Source organism: Eutrema salsugineum, unplaced genomic scaffold (assembly GCF_000478725.1).
Source record: "Eutrema salsugineum unplaced genomic scaffold, Eutsalg1_0 scaffold_11, whole genome shotgun sequence".
Classification (NCBI taxonomy): domain Eukaryota; kingdom Viridiplantae; phylum Streptophyta; class Magnoliopsida; order Brassicales; family Brassicaceae; genus Eutrema; species Eutrema salsugineum.
The window spans coordinates 11388874-11395818 of NW_006256901.1; the positions used below are offsets into that span (position 1 = coordinate 11388874).

At 41.9% G+C, this 6945-nt stretch overlaps 1 non-coding gene across 1 annotated transcript; it reads right to left on the reverse strand.

The window, feature by feature from the left end:
* Positions 1-2670: 2670 nt before the first annotated feature.
* Positions 2671-2777, reverse strand: LOC112090031. The gene has a single exon (XR_002901390.1). It is a non-coding gene; the product is annotated as a small nucleolar RNA R71 (small nucleolar RNA).
* Positions 2778-6945: the final 4168 nt, after the last annotated feature.

A 6945-nucleotide genomic window follows, 5' to 3' on the forward strand; every position in this document is an offset into this window, starting at 1 on the left:
ATTAGATGATTAGTGTGACGAGAGTTAGCTAATCTTACATGTGTCTATCCTAGTTTCAGAGTCATAGAAAATCCTTGCCTAAATTCCTTGTGTTTTAGAACATGAACTGATAACACCGGATTTTGACCATTTTTATGGATCATTTGAATATCTTTTACAGGTGTTTTTACTCCATTTTCAAAGGTTTTCAAAGGATTTCTATGTTTCCGGATTTTAAAACACTTTTCAGGTAATTTGGGATAAAGAGGCATAAAATGGAACAAAAAGACTCTTTTGGATAAATGCAGACCGTCAGAACTCTCATGGAGAGACGAAGACCTTCTCACCGTCTGATCACCCTCAAAATTGGACAACTTATAGAAGAATCAACCAGCTTTCAAATGCACTTGGTTTGGAGACATTCCAACGGTTGGATCTCAAGATATTCTATTAGCCCCGAAGCCACGCGGAGTCAGCCAGCAGCTCACGCGACCGCGGCCAATAAGCTATTTGCCGCGGTCAGAAGCTTCCCGACCGCGGGAAACAAGCCAATTGCCGCGGTCACAGCACTCCCGACCGCGGCATTCAAGCTCGACTTAAAGCCCACTTATCTGAAGCCCAAAGTCATTCCCATCCTCAATTCCGGAACCCTAGAGACCATGGAGTATTGGAGACTATAAATACATGTCATTTAGGTCGTTTTTACAGGAGCTTTTGATACTTTACAGAAACCCTTTTTCTTTAGCCGTTTTTATGAGATTTTTGTAGAAGATTGTTCAAGTCCGAGTTCTTCAATAGAGAAGCTTTCTTTATCTCTTTTCTTTACTGTTTTTCATTACTTTTATTAAAACCAATGATGATGTCGAACTCAGCCATGTCTGAGTAGATCCCGAGTTGGGCTTAGGGTTCCAGAAAGGGGCTCTCATAATCGATTAAAACATCTAGGTTTATTGATCTAGGATTTCGACCTGTTCTCTGTTTATTCTTGTTCTTATTGCATGTATGCTTGATTGATCACCTAGTATCTGATCTAGATAGTTAGTGTTGCGAAAGTTTTCATTAAGTATCAGCCTAGAATGAAACGGGCGATATTTCCGTAGGAGTGGAAAACTACCTGCGGCGAGATCGTGAGTATTGACGTGTCTTATGCAGCTCTTGCGTTCTCTCCCTTCCAGGGCCAGAGTGGAAACCTACTGGTCAGGGTTGCGAGAAACAGTTGGTTATGATCACGACAGTGACGTAGTCATACCGCCGTACTCTAGCTCTAGAACCCATATATTGTTATCTGTCAATCCCAATTTATCTACCTTATTGTTAAAACTGATTATGATCCCTTAGAGTTCCCAAAAGCTCAGCGTTTTTAGCCACAGTTTACAATTCCATCGATTTTAACTTGCTTTTCTTAGACCTGCATTTCAATTTCCTTAGTTCGTTATTTACTTGCTTTATTTACCTTTCATGCGATATTTTACTTGCCTTATCTTTGTTTAGTTCGATATTTTACTTGTTCTACTGCCTTTCATTCGATTTCTTTACTTGCCTTTTAGGATAGATTTATTTGCTTTATTTTGCTTTAGTTTAATTCAAGAAAAACAACCAACCTTTAAAGCCAATTTAGTCTAGACATAAAGTTAAAAACCGTAGAAGAATACCAGGCACACAAATCTCTGTGGATTCGATCCCTGAATACTGCAACTGATTAGCTGTGCACTTGCGGCTTTCTTTTGTTTTGTTAAGGGTAAAACTTGTTCACTCACGTAGTTGACACTCAGCACACCACCGCATCAAGTTTTTGGTGCCGTTGCCGGGGATTTGTTTCGCTGCCTTTTGCTATTTTTCTTGTTTTAACTTCTGTTCTAGACACCTGATCTCTAGTTCTTTCTTAAAGTTTTTCTGAACTATCTTTCCCTTCTTTTGTCTTTCTCTGAATTGCATGAATACCAGGCGTAGACCTGCAGGAGACATTCCAATTCTAGACGAGATAGACAGACACGAAAGAGAACTTCGAAGACTTAGACGAACGCAAGGAATGGCCAACGACGACCAGCCTGGAGATCCTATTAATCGAAATTTAAATATGGACCAAGATGGGTCCGAACATGGAGAAAACGAAGAGAATGATCACATAGAAGGTGATCATGCTCGACAAGATGGAGAGGAGGATGAGGTTCTTCCAAGAAACCACCAGAACCGAGAGAGAGAAGGGCGTGAAGACCTTGATCCACCCATCAATGTAGCCGATGGTGACCACCCAGCAATGCAGCCGAATGAACGCGTTCACCGCCCCATTCCGCCAGCAAATCAACACCGAAGACAAGCCAGGAACCATCGCATAGCTGATTTTGATGCACCTACTCAAAATTTTCAGAATCGATCTGCGATTCAAGTACAGTTTCCAAACCGGAATGAGTTTGAAGTCAAGCCTCAAATCATCTCATTGGTGAAGCAAAACCAGTTCCATGGAGTTCCTTCTGAGCACCCAATGGACCATATCGAGCTTTTTGAAGAAATTTGCAGCATGATGAGATCAAACCAAATTCCACCTGACTATCTAAAGTGTAAGTTGTTCCCTTTTTCATTAGCAGATAAACTCACCGTTGGTTGAAGTCTTTGCCTGCAGGATCGATTACTAATTGGGAAGAATGTAGAACTGCTTTCTTGAACCACTTCTACACTAAGTCAAGGTCGAACAATTTGAGAACGAAGATCTCAACCTTTCAACAAGGGCCAACTGAATCTTTCTATGAAGCTTGGGAACATTTTAAGGAGTATGAACGTGATTGCCCTCATCATGGATTTCATGGATCAAGCTTGCTGAGCACATTTTATCGAGGTTTGCAACCAAAATACAAACTTTCACTTGATACAGCTAGCAATGGAGATTTTGGGCAAAAGACGATAACTCAAGGAAGAGCCCTCATCGAGAATTTGGCTCAAGCCAATAGCAATGATTGTCCTGAATATGATCGATCAATGAAGCAAGCCGGAACAGACAACAAGGAGATAACCGAGTTGAAGAACATGGTGAGCCAGCTTCTGAGGAGCAACAATCGCCCGATCCATGCTTGTGAAACCAAAAATGGCGCAGAAGATGAAGGACCTAGTGATATCGATCACATTAATCAAGCATTTCAAGAAGAAGATGTGAACTACGTAGGAGCACTAGTGCCATACCAAAATCGCTCCAACAACAACTTCAACAACAACTTCCGGAATGAAAATTACAACAATCTCTCTTACCGCAATCCAAATGTGGAGAATCCTCAAGATCAGTACTATCCACCTCAGCAAAAATCATTCCAAAAGAAGTTTCAAGGCGGAAACTTTGGAGGAATAGTACCATACCAACCGCGACAGCCATATAACTACCAAGGTACGAATTTTAACAATCAATTTGTACAACAGCAGGGAGTCACGACGAACCAGCTAGCTTCACAAATCGGTAGACTTGAACAGTCAATCCAACAACTTGTTATGACGAACGAAAAAGCATCTAAAGAAGTGAACGTGAAAGTGGACTGCATGTACAATGATCTGAATGGTAAGTTTGAATCTTTATCTTCGCACGTAAAAAATTTAGATGTGCAGGTTGCCCAAACAGCCGACTCTATGAAGAGGCAAAGTGGAGTTCTTCCAGGAAGAGTTGAAGATAACCCTAAGAAGTTTTGCAACGCCATAACCACATTGCCCGAAGAAGAGTCCGGAACCGATGGAAAGGAAGAAAAAATCCCGATCTTTGTACCACTGTACAAGGATATCGATCCCAAGCAGCCACTGTTTAAGGTACCCGAACGATCACCGTTTCAAAGGCTTACCAAAGCCGATGATCCGGGACGTTTTGTTTTCCAGTGTTTCATTTCAGGAATCAAGTTTACAGACTGCTTGTGCGATTCCGGAGCCAATGTCAACATCATATCTAAGACATTTGCCGAAAAATCGGGCATAAAAACCTTAAGGACATCGACGGTTAAGGTTATCTTTGGAGATTCATCTCAAAAAGATACTGAAGGGGCGATTCATGACCTACAAGTTCTAGTGGGAGATAAGATTGTTCCAGCAGATTTCCAAGTCCTGGAGATGGATAAAGACAAGGAGAGGCCACTCATTTTCGGGAGGCCATTCCTAGCTACAGTAGGAGCAATAATTGATCACGCAAACCGGCGTGCTGTTTTCCTCAATGTGGACAGAAAAAGGTACTATCCTTCTATCTTAGATGAATTTCCAAGCAAATGAAACAGGCCAAAAGAGAAAGAAAAGGAGAAGCCGAAAGCTTTTGCAAAGATCAAAATCATCATTCCACCAGATGCATCAGAAACTAGTGAAGACCAAATCCAGGAGCTGATCGAAAACACAAAAAGGGTTCTGAAGAACATTAAGGTCCGAAAGAAGATTAAAGGTAAGAAGACTTCTCTTCAAGGGGAAGAAGTAAAACCTCCACCAACCGGAAGTGATAAAGGCACATCAAGTGGAGTGCCATTCAAATCAGCCTGATTCCTCATGCTTACGTCGAGCTAAACGACTTAAAACAAAAGCGCTTAATGGGAGGCAACCCATTTAGGTACTCTTTCTTTTAGTTTTCTTTTCCTTTTTAGAATTTATGCTTTCTTTTTCTTTTTAAGTTTTAGGTATTCTATAAAACAAAAACACAAAAAATCAGAAAATTAGAAAAACCAAGGAGAAAAAGGTAGGTCTTTAGCTGCTCGGCCCGGCAAAGACGAGAAGATTGGACAATAGGCCGCAGGAGGAAGACCCCAGTCGCAACTGACGGGACCGCGGCAAAAGGTGCATCGACCGCGGCACCGTGACCGCGGCCGAGCCCTCATCCACCGCGGTCGCGCGTCTCCTGACCGCGGCCGTTGGTCGTTGAGGTGATGTCGCGGATTTGTGACGTTTTTCGGTGATTCCCGGTGTTTCCCGAAATGTTCCCGGTAAAACCCGAAAAGATCCTCCGTAAGTTTTAAACTTTCCTAATGTGCAAACAAAAAAAGGTAAGTTCCCGTAAACTTAAAAATTTCCAGAAATTTTCCGTTTTTGCTTCAAAAACGCTTTTTAAAGAAAAGAAACAAACTTTTTGGATCAAAACTCTTTCTTCTCTTCTCTTCAAAAAGACTTAGAGATTTAGGAGAAAGAACACGTTTTCAATTTTTAAGCTTTTTAAGAGATTTTTGGCTCAAACCTCACTCTTTTTCGAAGCTGATTTCAATTCTGCCATCAATTCTCTCTTCCCAGCAAGGTATGGACCTCAAACTCACCATTCTTACTCGATTTTGAACTTAGGGTTTTCTTTAAAAACCCAGAATCTTGGTTTATTGATGGTGGAAATAGTTTAAGGATGATAGATTATCCATTTAGGTTATCTAAAAATCGATTTTAGCACCTAGCTTAAGAGGAATTGAAATTTTTGAAATTTGGATTCTTCATGCTTCATAAAAATCGAATTTGGAACAGCAAAATTGATGAATTTGATTTAGTCTTTTGTGATTAGTGATTAGTATTGGGTAATCTTTAGAATTCACATGGAAATTGCTCATAAAAACCGATTTTTAGAAGATTTCTATGTTGAGCACATCAAAAATCCGAATTTAGTCATGAACTACTTGATTTCTCTGATTTAATATCAATTTTGTTTGCTAATAATTTTAATTAATCTCTTTATACTAGTACTAGTATAACAGATCTTAATTTGTTAAAATTAGCACCCAAATTCACTCTTTTTCCAAGAATCATTTCATTTTGTAGAAAATGGATGAAACCAGATCCCGAAGGAGCCGTCAAACTGGTGGCAGCTCCGATGACATTCCCGACGATGCTACTCTAGGAGAGTACATGCTGAACCAAGCCAGACCGAGAAGAAGAAGCTATGTGATGAGATTGCTCCAGCACTCGAGGGAAACACGAGCACCTCCCGAACCACCACAGATTCGATACATTGGGAGGGAGACAAACCCGAGAGTGGACTATGCAAGGCGTTTCAAGAAGCTGAACATCAAACCCATGCCTTGCATTGATTATCATACACTCGAGATGCTTGGAATCAGAGAGGATGTGATCTGGTACATCGATGCACTTAAGCTGAGACCCTACTTGGAGCTGAACCTTTCGACTTATCCTGAGCTAGTCCGTGAGCTTTTAGCGACCGTTACACTCCACCACACGAAGAGGAGGAACCCCAGAGCATCAGATGGCATCTTGTCATTCTGTATCCGCGGACAGCCTTATTCTCTCACCATTTCCGAGGTTTGTGAAGCTCTTAAGCTTCCATACACTGATGGCATTTATCTTGAAGATGAACCTGATCTTAACCTGTGGAGGGAGATGGGTCATGGAACCTATGATAGTGGGAGATCTAAGTCAGCCCTTCTTAGCCACCCAGCAATGAGAGTTGTGCACAAACTCTTAGCACACACGATTTTCTCTAGAGCCAACATGGGAGGTGTCTTGAAGACTGAGCTCATTACACTTCAGATTCCGTTTATGGATGACCCACGACTTGCCTGCTTTGCCTGGATCATATCGCAAAATATGGTAAAGGTGAAGCATGATTTACATGGTTGCGACGACGCTACTCCAGCCTTCGGGAGCGCTATTATAGCGATACTACAGGCTGTAGGATTCGATTTCTCATCTGATGATCCACTTCCCGATGTCTGGTATGATCTACTTTACTTCTCTCGCGATCACACTATTTCTCGTGCTGATTTCGATCCAGACAGGTTTGGTTACAAATATTGCACTGGCACTGAGGAGCACCGAGTCCGCTTACCTTCATCATCTATCCCGAGATTGTGCAACGGAGGACGCCCTCGATGGACTCCGGAATCCGATGATTTTCTGCCATCCGTACCTCGATTACCATTCACCATTGGCCAGTACATAGTGGCCAAGGCGAGGCGTGACGCAGCTGCGGCCCGTGCTCATTTTCAGCCATCCATTCCGACCGGCCACGCCTCATCATCTACATCATCA